The sequence below is a fragment of the Leptosomus discolor genome, chromosome 2 (genome assembly GCF_034619465.1).
Source record: "Leptosomus discolor isolate bLepDis1 chromosome 2, bLepDis1.hap2, whole genome shotgun sequence".
NCBI lineage: Eukaryota > Metazoa > Chordata > Aves > Leptosomiformes > Leptosomidae > Leptosomus > Leptosomus discolor.
In genome coordinates this window covers 127,370,774-127,384,588 of record NC_141392.1, presented here as the reverse complement: position 1 = coordinate 127,384,588, position 13,815 = coordinate 127,370,774, and positions in this window count along the sequence as shown.

Below are 13,815 nucleotides of genomic sequence, written 5' to 3'. Positions count from 1 at the left end.
GGGAGGACAGCACCGGTGGCACGGGAACCTGTGCTGGGGACAGCAAGTAAAGATGGATTTGTACACCCCCCTCTGCTCACAGGAGCTCCAGCAAGGTCCACAGCAGCCTGCGCTGCCGGCCAGGAGCCCGCGTTTCACCGGCAGCAGGAGCAGGGCAGAGGGAGCCTTGGCAGAGCCGCTCCAGCAAGTCCACAGGGCCGTTTCCTACAAATCTCCTGAAGGGCAAAGGGAGCCCAAGGCTAAGGACCTTCTCCCATCAGGCTCGAGATAAGTTGGGAGGCAGCGAACTCGACAGCCCTGGGTGACCATAACCAAGCAGAGCCGTGACAGCGCAAACAGGTCACGGCCGCCCTACGCCCATAACCCGCTGAGGCAGGAGAAGCCACCTCGTGCTTCAATGGTACTTATTAACTCGAGTCCTGCTTATCTTTTCTAAGGTCGTTTCGCAGCTGGCAGAGGAGCGGAGCACGTTGGCAGCGGTGACCCCGCAACCGCCGCTCGGCAGGCCAAAGGCAGCGCGAAGGGCGCCCCGTGCGCCCGCGCCGCGGCGGGGAGGATAGCCCGAGCAGCCAGCCGCGGTGCCAGCATCGCCTCTGTAATAAAGAATGGCTGACTGGCTTCTAGAAAACTGGCTTTTAGAAAAGAACCGCTGCCCAGCCTTTAGAGATAGGGAGGGAGGCCGATTTGTACCAGCCCCCAGGCACAGACCCACGGCTGACTGACACACACCGCAAAGATCAGGAGGCAGCAGGACCCGCCCAGCGCAGGACACCCGGGGGGATCCTCCCGTCACACGGGGGGGCTCAAGGGACACCAAGGCCTGAGCAGGAGAGACAGGGAGGGCAGCGAGCCAGAGCTGGTTCTGGGAGCTGGGGAAGGCCCCGGGTGGGGCAGGGCAGGCGCCACAGGGCAAGTTCAACAGTTCCACCCCGAGGAAGACTCGGACCTTCATCCCCAACGACCACCAAGGACCCCCAACGGGGGGCGTAACTTGGGCAGACTGAGGCAGGACTATGGGAGGAACTTATGTTCATGAATTCCTGGAAACAATTAGAATAACCCAACCTTTTCTCGGAAATGTAGTGAATAAACATGAAAGCTGTAAATACAAGGCCAGAACCCTAACGCTTGGGCGCGCAGGGAGGGAAGGAGCCATCCCCTGTGCTGCCTGGCACCGCAATAAAGAATCCCTGCTGGATAACACTGAGCTGTTGTTGAGTTTTCTCGGCTTCACCTCCCTCCTCCCGCCTGCCCTTCGCCACGCAGGTTTCAGACCCCCAGCAGTCAAAGCTGCGAGCAGAGGCACTGCAGAGGGACGGGACAAGCACGCTGGGACGCAAAGCACCGGCAAGCGGCCCGGGCAGGGCTGACACACAGCACGCCTCCACCCGGCCTAACCCAGCCCCGGCCCTGCCACAGGCCAGACTCGCTCTCCAGCCCAGCAGCTCACTAAGGGACCTGCCTGGGGTCACCCCAGGAGCTCCCCTTGGAGCCCACACCCGAGTTGATCCTTGGCTCCGCGAGCTCCAGCCAGCTCATCCAGAGGGCTGCGGCTCCGTGCTGGCCCCGGGGTCGGATGGGATGGAGCAGGCAGCCAGCCCCACCACCCTGCTGCCAAGTGCTGACCCCCTCCCATCACCGTGCTGGGGCGGGGGTGAATGGTTTCCCCATGGGTACGTCACATGGAGCAACTCCCGATGTGGATGGCAGGCTGCAGCAAACAGCCTGCCCACTTCCACTGCATCCGGGAGCACTGAACACCCACGAACCTGGGTCACCACCGCTGCCCCTGCAGTGGGAGGTGAGCAGCTGCAGAAAGGAGGCACCGAGGGTGAGCACAGGAGTGGGGAAGACGAACCTTCAGGGGGCCGAGGCAGGGATGCGCTTAGAGGAGGATCAGCCAGCGACAAACCTCTGGAGTGGGAATTGAGGGATCAGAGCAGTGACTCTGGGGAGGAAAAACGGGGGGCGAGGGAGGAAGAAGAGGCAGAAGCAAAAATGCACCAACAGGAGACTCGTTACGGTAACACCGCAACAAGTACAAGAGACTTTTGTACTGCTGCCAGAGCTGGTTTGGACTTTGAAAGAGGGCCGAAGTACCCGAGACGGGGATCAGACTCGTTTTGCAAGCCTGCTCCTGGTGCCCAAGGAGAACAGACGGGACCAGGGCGAGCATGGCAGCGCAACCCAGGCAAGGGGGCAGGGGAGAAGGCAGCAGCCACTCTCCATCCCCAGGCACACTTCGACATCCACCCTGCGCCCTCCCGAGGGCATTCAGGCCCAGCAGAGCACCCCAAACCCTGTCTCCCGCTGGGTCAGTGAGGTGAATTGGCCCCTCCAGGCTGGGCTGCCCCTCGCAGAGGCCGTGGGCAAGCGGGGAGGGGCGGATGCTTGCAAGATCACAGCTTCAGTCTCCTCTCCAGAGGACCACCAGGCCACGGCAGAACTGGGACAAGCCCGGGAAAGAGCTGGGTTTGCTGCCAACCCACCAACGGGAGAATACACGAGCCAGCGCAAGGATAGAGGAGTCATTACAACCCCTAGAAAAGAAATCAAGTTGAACTTTTAAGTATACCTATCAAAGGAAAACGCAAGCCCACGCACATCAGGAGATGATTAGAGATGACACAAGGCACTGCATGGAAGGAGGGGGAAGACGACCTTCAAGTTCCAGCAGAGCCTATGGGAAAGGCACAAACAAACCATTTTTTTTTTTCCATAGCACATAACCCTCTGCTCTCCATATCCCTTCTCCCACCTCTCTGCAAAGAGAAAGTCTCCCCTAACAGACAAAAAGGAGGCGTTACTTCGCCAGCCCTGCCATCCCGCTTTGGGCAAGACCTGGAGCGCAGCAAGTCCGGCCAACCACGCAGGCCCCAGCATCGCGGCCGTTTTCCGAGCCAGCTATGGGAAGCGACACTTTAATTTCCACAAAGCACTCCGGTTCTCTTCCAAACAGTCCCAACAGCCACGGGCTGGCTGCTAATGAGCAGAGAGTGACTTTGGCGATGGGAGTTCACCGTCGCCAAGATTCCCCACGCACCAACAGACGCTGCAGTAACCTTTCGGCGCAAGCAGGGAGACCTGAGCTGGACTGACAAGCAGCCCACGCTATTCTCAAGCGCCGGCTGTGCACACCCTGCACCACGGGGCGAGCACTCCAGGCCAAGAGCCGCGGCTTGGCTCTCCTCTGCACACCCCCCACCCCCCCCGCCTCTCCAGCAGGGCCAGGGAGGGTCCTCCCGCGCGCGGGAAGGGGTCAAACAGCCAAACGCCCCAGCGCGCCCATCGCTGTCGCCCACCTCAACTCCTCCTTCCCTTCCACACGCCCTCGGAGGTTGATTTTGGGAGCAGCCCTGTGCTCACACCGACCCCAGGGGCGGGGGAGCGCAGCAGAGCTGGAGACGGAAGGGCACGGGGGATGCACACAACCGCCACGGCGACCCCAAGCAGGACAGCGAAGGAGAAAGGTGTGTGCAAAGAGCTATCAGACACCCAAAGTGAAAATGCAGAGAAATGCAGAGTAAATAACTGGGGGGTTCCTTTGGTTTTGGGTTTTTTTTTGTTGTTTTTTTTTGTTTTTTTTAAAAGGGGAACCTGAAGAGCAAGAGGCTGCTGTGCTCTGCTTCCTGCTCCTGCCCTGCACTCGCGGCCATGAGAAAGGCACCTGGTTTTAGCAGATGTCCCCAGCCGCCAGCTGAGGACAGCAATTCTCCGTTTCGGGGGGTGCACAGGATGCAGAGGGAGGCGGGCAGCCGTCAGCTGGGCAGAGCAGGAGTTTCACCCCTCACCTCCACGGCAAGAGAAGAGCTGGGAGGGCTCCCGCCGTGGGAGAGGACAAGGCATCCCCTACCTGCACCCATCGCACACACAGGCCGCCCAAATCACGCCTTTAAGGGGCAGGGACTGCAGCAAAGACCCCCCCCGCCAGACAGCAGTGCGGAGCCACAGACCGCTCCCCTCCCCAGGGGGAAAGGGCAGAGAAGCGGTTTGCGGCAGCACAAGCCTCACCCCACGAGCATCAACCAAACCACCCAGGGAAGAGCAGCCCTGGCCCGACGGTCCTGCCGATGCCCCAGCTGTCTGGCAGCCAAGGCAGCCAAGCTGCCTGTCCCTGGGCGAGGCGTCTTCCCACGCAAAAACCCACACAGGTTGGAAGTTCCTCCTGGGAAACCCTGCAGACCCACTGCGGACTGAAGCAGCAGGAGGTCCCCGACCACAAAGGGCTTCATCGCCGCCGCTGTGTCACTAAAACCAGAGAGCCGGGGAACCCCCTCCACCGAAACGTGGTTCAGCATCTTCGATACCCCGTGGAGCAAAGAAACCAGACCCGCGGCAGCAGCAAACAGCACCCCGAGCTGCCGGCAGCAGCTTCAGGACTGTTCAAGAGGGTGAGACGTAAACACATGCAGACCAGGCCCTGGGAGCGGAACTAGCTCATCCCTCACCGCCACCTTACAAGGCACGTCAGGAGTGTCTCTAGAAGGCAAGATAAATCCCTTACCCTCATCTCATTGCCTAGCTCGGAGCCAAAGCTCAGCCAAGGCTCACGAGCCAGGTCGTTTCCAGCCAGCCCCTAAGTGCTACTGCCATCTCCTCCAACCACAGCAGCTGGGGAGTCTTCAGACCACAAGAGCTGCAAGGGACACACTAAGCTGGGTGGAAGCTGAAAAGCCTGAATTTAACTGCAGAACAGGAAAAGAAAGAAGAAAACCACCTCTAACAGCTGCTCACGTTAGAAGTCACGCAGTCTAGGAGGACTTCTGGGCTTCCCTGCAGCATCCTCCGCACCACAGTGCGGCCGAGCAGCACTGTGGGAAGCTGCGTGCTGGTTAAAGGCACACACAGACAGAGCAATTCAAGGAGCCCTCGGGGAAGGAGTTAAGTGATTCAAGACCAGGGCTCAGAGGCTTCCCCTCCTTCATGCCCTTCCTGCTAAGGACCCTGCAGGAGGCAGCAAGCTGTCTGGCCTTTTAACCGCCACAGCCCCGAGCCTCACGTCCCCACCGCTGCCACCAAAAAGCTTTCCTCCCTGCTGCTCTCGATACCAGTCTTGTTGTTGTTCCACTGGCCTGAACCGCCACCAGCATGCACTGGTGCCTCTGCTTGGCAGAGGAAACCCTGCAGAGATCTCCTTAGGGCTCCTATTTCCAGAGCAGCCTGCAAAAGCCTGCCAGGGACAGCTTCCAGCCATCTGCTTCCTGCGGCGCAACACCTGCGGCCCCGCTCTGCCTGGCACTTGAAGCCTGAAGGCAAGAGGATTCCTCAAGGCTGGTTGAGGGAAGAGCACCCTCTTCTTCAGGGCAGAGAGGACACCACGTGCGACCGGCTTAAGGGACCTGCAGAAACTGTTCCATCAACAGCCAAAGCGCGATACACACACGACTCGTGGATCGGCAACGCCTGGCAGGTCCACTGCTGGTGCTGGCTCAGGCTGGTGAGATCAGGGATTCCCACCTGGAAGAAGGGTGCAGAGAAGGGAGAAGTGCACCCAGGAGGAGGGTACTTTTCACCACAAGAAGATCCTTTCAGCTAGCTGCCTAGCCCTTCAGTGCCTTTAGCACACCAGGTCTCTCTCCCAAGCTCAGCTCTCACCCGACGCCGCAGGACAACCACGCTCGGTACGCTGCGGCCCACCCTGCCGTGCCCCTCACCAGGAGGCCGTCGCATGCGAAGAAGCCGGCGACCCACGTCGCCGTCACCCTGCATGTGCCCAGGCCCGGGCTGTGCTGCACAGCTCCCTCGGCCAGGATAAACTCAGCCAGCGGAGGAGCCCGCGGACAGCTCCCGCTCGGCATCAGTGACTGGGCCACTTGCGCGTCCTCGCCTTTACGTAGGAGTGCAGCAAGGAGTTCTCATGTGAACATTCCCTCCATCTGACACTGGAAAGGAGGAATAGAGTCGTTTTCCTCTAAGAAAATCCTGTAATAGCTCAAGTGATCAAAATGTGGGAAATACCTTCTATGGAGGGGGTGTGCCCAGCACGCTGCACGTGGGTCAGAGGCCCATTCGATGCCAGACCGCCTGGGGCTCCCACCATCCAAGGGGGTGTTAGACCACCTACACTAGTCTCTCCTTAGCGTGAGCCCTAACAAACGGCATTTTAAATGGCACCTCACAGAGTCCGAGGGCCTTTCCTGTAGGGTCAACAGGCCAGCACCTCCTGGTGCAACACCTCTGCTACGCACGGACCCACCCCCGGGCTTCGGGTGCCTCCTCCACCCTCGGGAACAAGCAGTCGGAGCAGAGCCCTCCCTTCCCCAGGCAAAGGACGTCTCCCCTCGCTGCTGCGGCTGCCCTGGGCAGCTCTATGCCGAGCAAGGCTGGGAGCTGCCGAGGTCCTGCCCTCTGCACTGGGAGAACGGAGCCAGCTCCCAGCAGTCTGATGGCCGCAGCGAGGTGCAGGTCACTGCAGAGAGAAGCTGGGACGAGCAGCGAGTCTGGAAGCTTTTCCTTAGTGTCTGAGCGCTGCCGGCTGCTCCCGGGCCCCAGCCCAGCAGGCACGCGGCAGCAGACACCAAGAGGGCTTCATTTTACTGCCCACGCAGGTAACGAGACGCAGGACCTCTTCACAAGAGCCGCCAGCGAGCGGGCTGCCCCTGCCAGCCTCCCCCGTGCTGCCGCTGACTGCGTGCGCTGCCGCCACCAGCTCCTGCTCGGGAGGGAGGGCACAGCAGCGGAAGGGTTTTCGGGTGCGGGAGTTTTGCTCTAAAAGGCACTGGCCAAGCCCCAGTTCACTTTCCCGCTGGCTCCCAAAGCTCCTGGGGCGAGACACCAGCCTGTCCCACCTTTGGACCCAAACTCGACACGTGTCAGTGCCTTCCCGCTCGCGTCCCTCCCGTGACCAGGCGTCAGGAGCGGCACTGCCACGTCCCCCTTCGCTGGCGTTTCCCCCAGACCACAACTGCTGAGGACGGCACGTACCCTCCAGGAAAGCCCGAGGTCCAGGCAGCATCGCCGCAGGGGCTCGTGCCTGCGCTTCCACCCAGCGCGCACGGGGAGGAAAACACACCCACAGAGACCACTTCCACACACACAACACCCATCACTCGGGCCTTCCCCTGCTCCTGTGCCAGCGGGATGGAAGAGCCGTACAGCGACCACACATCTGCCTGCAAGACGTGCCCCTTCAGCGACTCCATCACACCAGAAGACAGCGGTACCGCACAGGACCCCACAGGGCAGGGCTGAATAAAGCAGAATCACAAGCAGCTCAGACAACAGCAGGCAAGGAAAGGCTCCAGGAAACGCAGGGCACACGACTGGAATACAGACAGACAGGGACAAACCACCGGAGCTGCCTGTAACTAACAGGACACGTGAAGTGGCAGCGCTCTGCCCTCGCTTCCAGTCGGTCTCACTTTCCGCAGCTGCTTTTTGGCACCGTGGCAGCCGCGAGCGCGGCCTCCCCAACCCACTGAAACGGGCCACAGGAGCCAAACACCGCAGAAAGCAACGGGCAGCTCACGGAGATGCGCGAGCACAAGTAACAGGAGGGCTGTATGCCACGCACGGAGCCGTCCTTCCCCTCTCCGCTGCGCTGGCGAGGCTCCAGCTCCGGGCACCACGCTCGGGAAAGGCAGAGACAACCTGCACGAGGGAGAGTTGTTCGGGTTGCTCTGGGAAAACAGGACTCGGAGGCAGCCTGGAGGGAAGAACGGGGTAGGTGTGTCTCCTGGAGAAAGCAAGTGGGAGCAGACACCTTTCTGAGCGTTCCACGTGGTCCCATTTTCCCCCTCTCACCAAAGGTTTATAGAAGGAGGTTGCCCAGAAGCCTGCCAGAAAGCGATCGCAGACAGGTTTTTAAGCAACAGATCATGACCTCTGGCATCCAGCTGCAAGGTTCACACCCCAAAACAGCAGTGCCCGGCTGCATCTTTCTTGGTAGAGGATGTTCAACACTCAACAGTCACCGAGCATCTGGTGTTGGCAGAGGATGTTCAGTCCTCGCCAACAGCAGAGCGTCTGGTTTGCTTCTCTTCGGAAGGTCAACACACGCCCCCTGCTCTAGAGCCCCAAAACAGGAGTTTTACTTTGGATATGAAGACCCCCGCCCTGCCAGAGGCACCGACCGCCTGCCCCAGGCCGCCAAGCGGGAGGAAGCGCTGGAGCAGACGCGCTCGGGGTTTGTGCGGCTCCCTGACCGCCGCGTACGGCGTCTCCTCGGGGGAAGCCCCGGCACGCTGCTGCCAGCCGGGCTGCCAGGCGCTGGCTACAAAGGACGGGGTTGTTCTGGCAGAGCAGCCTTTCCTTCCCATTTCAGGTTAGCTCAGCTTAAGCTGCCTCCAAAGGTACGCACGCTACGCCCAAACCACACAGCCTCCTCCTGAAGGAGGGTCAGGGGCACGAGTAAAAACCCTCCAACAATGCCGCGCTTTTTGCTGCACCACTTCCTCGGGCGGAGGAGCTCCTCGGTGCCCCTTCACGAGCAGCTAAAGGACGGTTCCCTCTACGCCCCTCGCACGCCCGGCACCGAGCCAGCCCGTGACAGAAGGAGCGTACACCTACCTCTCCCCCAGCCAGGAGAAATGTGCCCGCTGCAAAGCTCAAACCATCTGGGCTCCTGACTCGCCGCTTCCCATATGTGCTCCTGGCAGCGACGGGAGGAGAAAACCAGCCAGGGCTGCAGAATGCTGCGGATCATCTCGCAAGAAGCTCTCCTGCTCCTGCTGTATCAGCTCTGGCGACACGAGCTCCACTCCGAGGACACGTTCCCCCCCGCCTTGGACACATGTTGCCTCCTCCACATCCCCCCAGCCCTGCTTGCTCTTCGCCGAACCCCCCGCATGCAGGCTGAGAGCTGCTGCCAGGCACAGCTGAAAGGCTGCGGCAGAGCCAAAGGCTGCAGAGCCGTTTGCAGCAGGAGCTGGAGGTGCCTTCCTGCACAGGGCTCGGTTCTGACCACGCACCACCTTTTTTGGCCGGTCCCACCTAGGAGCCATCGCCTGTCCCAGCCGCCTGCCAGCCACGCTGGCTCCGGCTACACCAAGTTCAGGCTACACCACGCCAGCCACCCTCCCGGGTGACCTGCTGTGCTGCTGCCACGCACCCACCTCTCCCACCCAGGTTAAACCACAGGCCCACTTCGGGGACGAGGCAGAGAAAGCCACTCAGCCACAGATAAATCACTCTTCCGCTACGCCACGCTGCCATCCACACGCACCCCACGCTGCTCCTTCCTCGCTCCAGCTGCTTGGGACGGCAGCGGCAGAAGTTTTACGGGCAAGAACAGAGGGACCGGCGGGGGCTTCGTTACCCCCTACGGCAGCCCGGCATGCCGGCACCGACCGCTCTCCCCCGCACGGGCCGCTGTGACCTCCGGCACCTGCAGGGGCTGGCGCTGCCAAGCGCCCCGCGAGGCGGCATTGGCGTCAGGCAGAAATGATGCTCTTTGGGCGAAGCGTGAACCCGCCCGCTCTTCTCAAAGCCCCTGCTGGCTCAGTAAAACCACAAGCTCTCCGGCAAAGCTACTTCTGCCAGGAAGGCCACGCTCCAGCGTTACCGGCCTCTGCCTGCTGGCTCAGCCCTGCCAGGCTGGGAGCAACACCTCCGTCAGAGACCTGCTCACACGCTGCAGCCCGAGAACAGCCAAAACCGAGGCCAGTAAGCACGAGGCCAGCGCCTAACTGGTGACAGCAAGCGGCCGACACTGCCCACGCCGTGCTTGATGGGACTTTCCAGCCCGCCCCGCTCTGCAGTCAGGGTCCTGCTCACAGACTGAACCACAAGAGCATTCCCACCAGAGGCGTCTCCAGAAAGACCATGACCCGGGAGCAGGTCTTTGGTGCCTGCTACACAAAAGGTGGCTGCAGTCGTCTGGACGCTCCCAAGTTCACTGCCAGCACCACCTGCAGAGGGTGGAGACCCCCCTCCTCACCGCACAGGTACTGGGAGGGAAGGCAGCAGCACCACAAACCCCTCAGGCACTGCTGGAAACAGGCTGAACACAACGACAGTCTCCCTCTTTAAGCAAAAGCATTGTCTTCACAGGAGGAAAATGAAGTCGCTTTGGGAGGCCTGGCTCAAAGCTGAGTGCATTTTGCTTACCTGCTTCCAGCACCCACACAAACCCGCTATCTTCCACTGCCTTTGTCAACACGCTTCAAGTTTACTCACGAATCCCCACACAATCTGTCTTCCACAGGGAACCTCATGCAACCCGTGACGTTGGGCAAACTCGCTCTACCAAGTCCGTTTATCTCCACCTCATCAGCTCCAAGGGTGCAAAAGGAGAGCGTGAGCGAGCCCTGACCACTCCCGCCCCCGCAGGTTGCTGCGGGAGGAGGCCAGGCCCACAGAGCCAGCCTCACCCAGCTGTACGAGACAGCGCGGCACCCGCTTCGCTCCCTGAACGCACCAGGCCTGTCCTAACCACCCCGCATGCTTACACGGCACCCCACAAACCACCCTGGGAGGGTGACTGCAGCACGGCCCAATGCAATGGATCCTAGAACAAGAGCAAAGCAAAGGAGAAGGTGAGGTGAAACCTTTCAGCTTCGTTGCTGGTGTGGGAGGAAAAAAAAAAAAAAAGTCAAAACGTCCTCCCCTCCTTATAAACACACAATCCAGCGTTCCCTCGTGTTAAGGATGCCACATACTTTGTCCCAAAATCAGCCTCTAGGGATTTAAACTGCCACAGCAGAGCCTGTGAGCTCTTACAGAGGCTTCCTTCAAAGGTTTCCAGGGCTTTGAAGAGGACACGGGCTGGCACGCTCGCAGGAGGGGACGGGGATGATGGCTGGCACGTTCCCGTGGGTCTGACTGCGCAGGGAGCAGCCACCGGGCAGGAGCAATGTGGTCCTGAGCTAAACGCGTGGGGAGCCCCTGGGCTGGCTGTGCTCCTGCGGAGAGGCAGTCCTGCCCGCACCCAGAGCTCCCTCCTCCTCCTCCTCCTCCGCCCCGTCAGGGCTGACAAGGCGCCGTCCTCACTGCGTGCGGCGACACGCCACAGCCACCTCTCTTGACCACACCGCTGCCAGCCCACGAAGGGATGGGGGGGGGACAGGCGAGCTGCCAGAGAACCCCTCCCAATCACACCCACACGGTGCCCAGCAATGCCCCCCACTCCCAGGGACAGCCTGGTGGGGGGGGTGGGGGGGTGGGGTGGGCACACACTTCGAATGCGATCACACCGCACTCAGTAACGTCAGACTGAGCTGCGCCGTAGGACGCGAAGGTGTGTGTGTGCCTCCCCCCAGAAGCGTGGCTGGGGGAGCACAGCTGATGGGCGAACAAGCTGCCACCGCCCCCCGCCAGACCCCACCACAGGGCACGCAGCCTGACCTGCCCCGGGGCGGGGGGAAAACAGCCTGGGGGTGCCGGGGGGGGGGGGCACGCAGACCTGGTCGTTGCGCTGGACGTTGTACCCCGCAGCATCGCACAGAGCGATGTCCTTGTCCCCGCTGCATAACAGGGTGTGGGGGGGGGCGTGGGGGCACACCTTGACTGGCTGCGGGGCACACGACGGTCCCCCCCTCCCCTCCCGCAAGGAGGGGGGGGGGGGTCCCACCTCTCACACGGTCACGCCTTCGCTGCACCGGTCCTCACTGCATCCAGCGCCCCCCCCCCCCCCCCCGAAACAGCCGTGGAGTGCGGGGGAAGAAGGGAAAAGCGTGTCATACACCGCATCACGCTGCCCCCCCCGGGGGAACTCCGCGTGGGGTGGGGAGGGGGCCCTGCACCCACCGCGCTGCCCCCCGGACCTCACCGCACTCGCAGTGGGGCACAGAGCGGGGGGACCCGACGCACCCATTCACGTCACCACCCTGCCACCGCACGGCACCCCCCCGCCCGCCCTCCTCCGCGGCACCGGGCCCCACTGCGGCCGCCCCACGGCTCCGGGCCCCACCGGCTCCCCCTCCACGGGGCCAGGACCTACGGCAGCCCCCCCGCCCCCCCCCCCCGGCACCGGCCTCCACTGCAGCTCCCCCCCAAACCCCGGGTCCCACAGCATCCCCCCCCCAGCACCGGGTAACCCTCACACCCCCGGCACCGGGCCCCCCCGCAGCCCCCCCCCTCCCAAACGAAGAGCCCCCGCCCAGGCGCGGCGGCCCCCTCAGGCGCCAGGCCCCGAGGCGGCCCCCGAGCCCCCAGCCCCGCCGCCGCCCCCCGCGCCGGTACCTTGTACTTGCCGAAGCCGGCCAGCTGCTCGGCCGTCACGTACTCCATGGCGGCCCCGCCGCCCGCTCCGGCTCCCGGTGACCGGTCCCCGCGTCCCGCTCCGCGCCCGCCCGCCCAGGCCCCCGCCGGCCGCCGTAGCCCGCCTCCCGCCGCCGCATCGGCCCACCCGGCGTGGCCGTGACGTCACGGCGCCCCGCCCGCCGCACGGCCAGGCGGGGAAGGGGGGCGGGGGGGGGCTGGGGCGGCCGCGGGAGGGCGCCGCCTGCAGGGCGGGAGGGCCGTGCCGGCGGGCTGCGGGGGGACATCGGCCCTGAAAAGCGATTTTGGGGGGTGAAATAGAGAGGGGGGGAGGGGTGAGCCCCGCAGGCCTGCTTGGGGCACCCCCCCCTGGCGCGGAGGCGAGGAAGGCCGCGTCTCCCCGGGGAGGCCGCCTCCCCCCGGGGTGATGGCGGGCTGGCAGCCGGAACCCCGAGGGCTGGGGACCCCTCTGCCCAGGGGACCCCTCTGCCCAGGCGGCCCCTCTGCCCAGGGGACCCCTCTGCCCAGGGGACCCCTCTGCCCAGGGGACCCCTCTGCCCAGGCCTGCGGGCCTGGAGAAGGTGTTCGGCTCCAGAAAAACCGGTCCTCAGGGGACGGAGGAGGAGCAGGGGCTGCCAGAGGGAGCCGGGGCTCTGCTGCGGGGCCGGGCGGTGGCGGTGGGCTCAGCTGTGCCGTTGGGCATCTTAAAGGTCTTTCCCAACCCAAAACGGTTCTGCGTATCTTCCCCCACGCACCTCGTCATCCCGCATCACTGCTCGATGGGCAATTCCGGCATTTTGTGACTTGGTGCCCAAGGGAAAGAAAACCGAACATTTTCAGCTTCCTGTCTCACAGGAACGTCAGCCCAGGCCCAGCCCTGCTTATCCCACTTGGGCATTTTGCTGCAGCTTTATCATTTTTCCAGGAAAGGGAAAGGGAAAGGTGGCCCAAAGGGGCCAGAACAGGGGGACCTTCCCAGTGCAGCTTGGACTTGGAGCACCGCAGGCTCCACACACACCGAGGCCGGGACCAGCCAGAGCACGTAGGGCAGGGCTGGGGTTAAGGGAACCTGTGGGCTCCACGGGGAGCCTGTCCGTGTCCCACTGGCTCCAGGGAGGGATTTAGATTTGGGGTCCTCACAGGACGAATGAGGCGGGGTACACACAGGGAGAAGAGATGGGAAGGATAGAGCAAGGAGGGGGAGAAGGAGATAAAGCAAGGAAGGGGAGAAGAGAAAGGGAAAGCAAAGTTGGTACACTTGGATTTCCCCTTCTCCACTGCCAGCACCATCCCAGCCTCCTCCCAGCCCATCACCCCAGCCTCAGCCCTGACATCTACCTGCTCCAGCCCCCATCCTGCCCACCCTGTGCATCAGACAGACGCCCACCAGACAGTTCCTGGACAGCTTGACATCCACACCCCACCATCATCAGGTCTTTTGCCTTCCCTGACGACTTCTTTTGAGCGCGTCAGTGCCACTGAGAACCTCAGTTACAAGCCTGGCAGCCAGGGAGAGCTGCTGCATCCCCGTGTCACTGAAGGCACGTTTGCATTCCTTCCCACAGCTGTGTCTGCCAGGAAGGGCGCGCGAGACGTGGGACAAGGCGGACTGGCAGAGCCATGGAATGGTGTGGGCGTGGAGTGCTGGAGCAGGAGCTGGGAGTTCCTGGCACACAG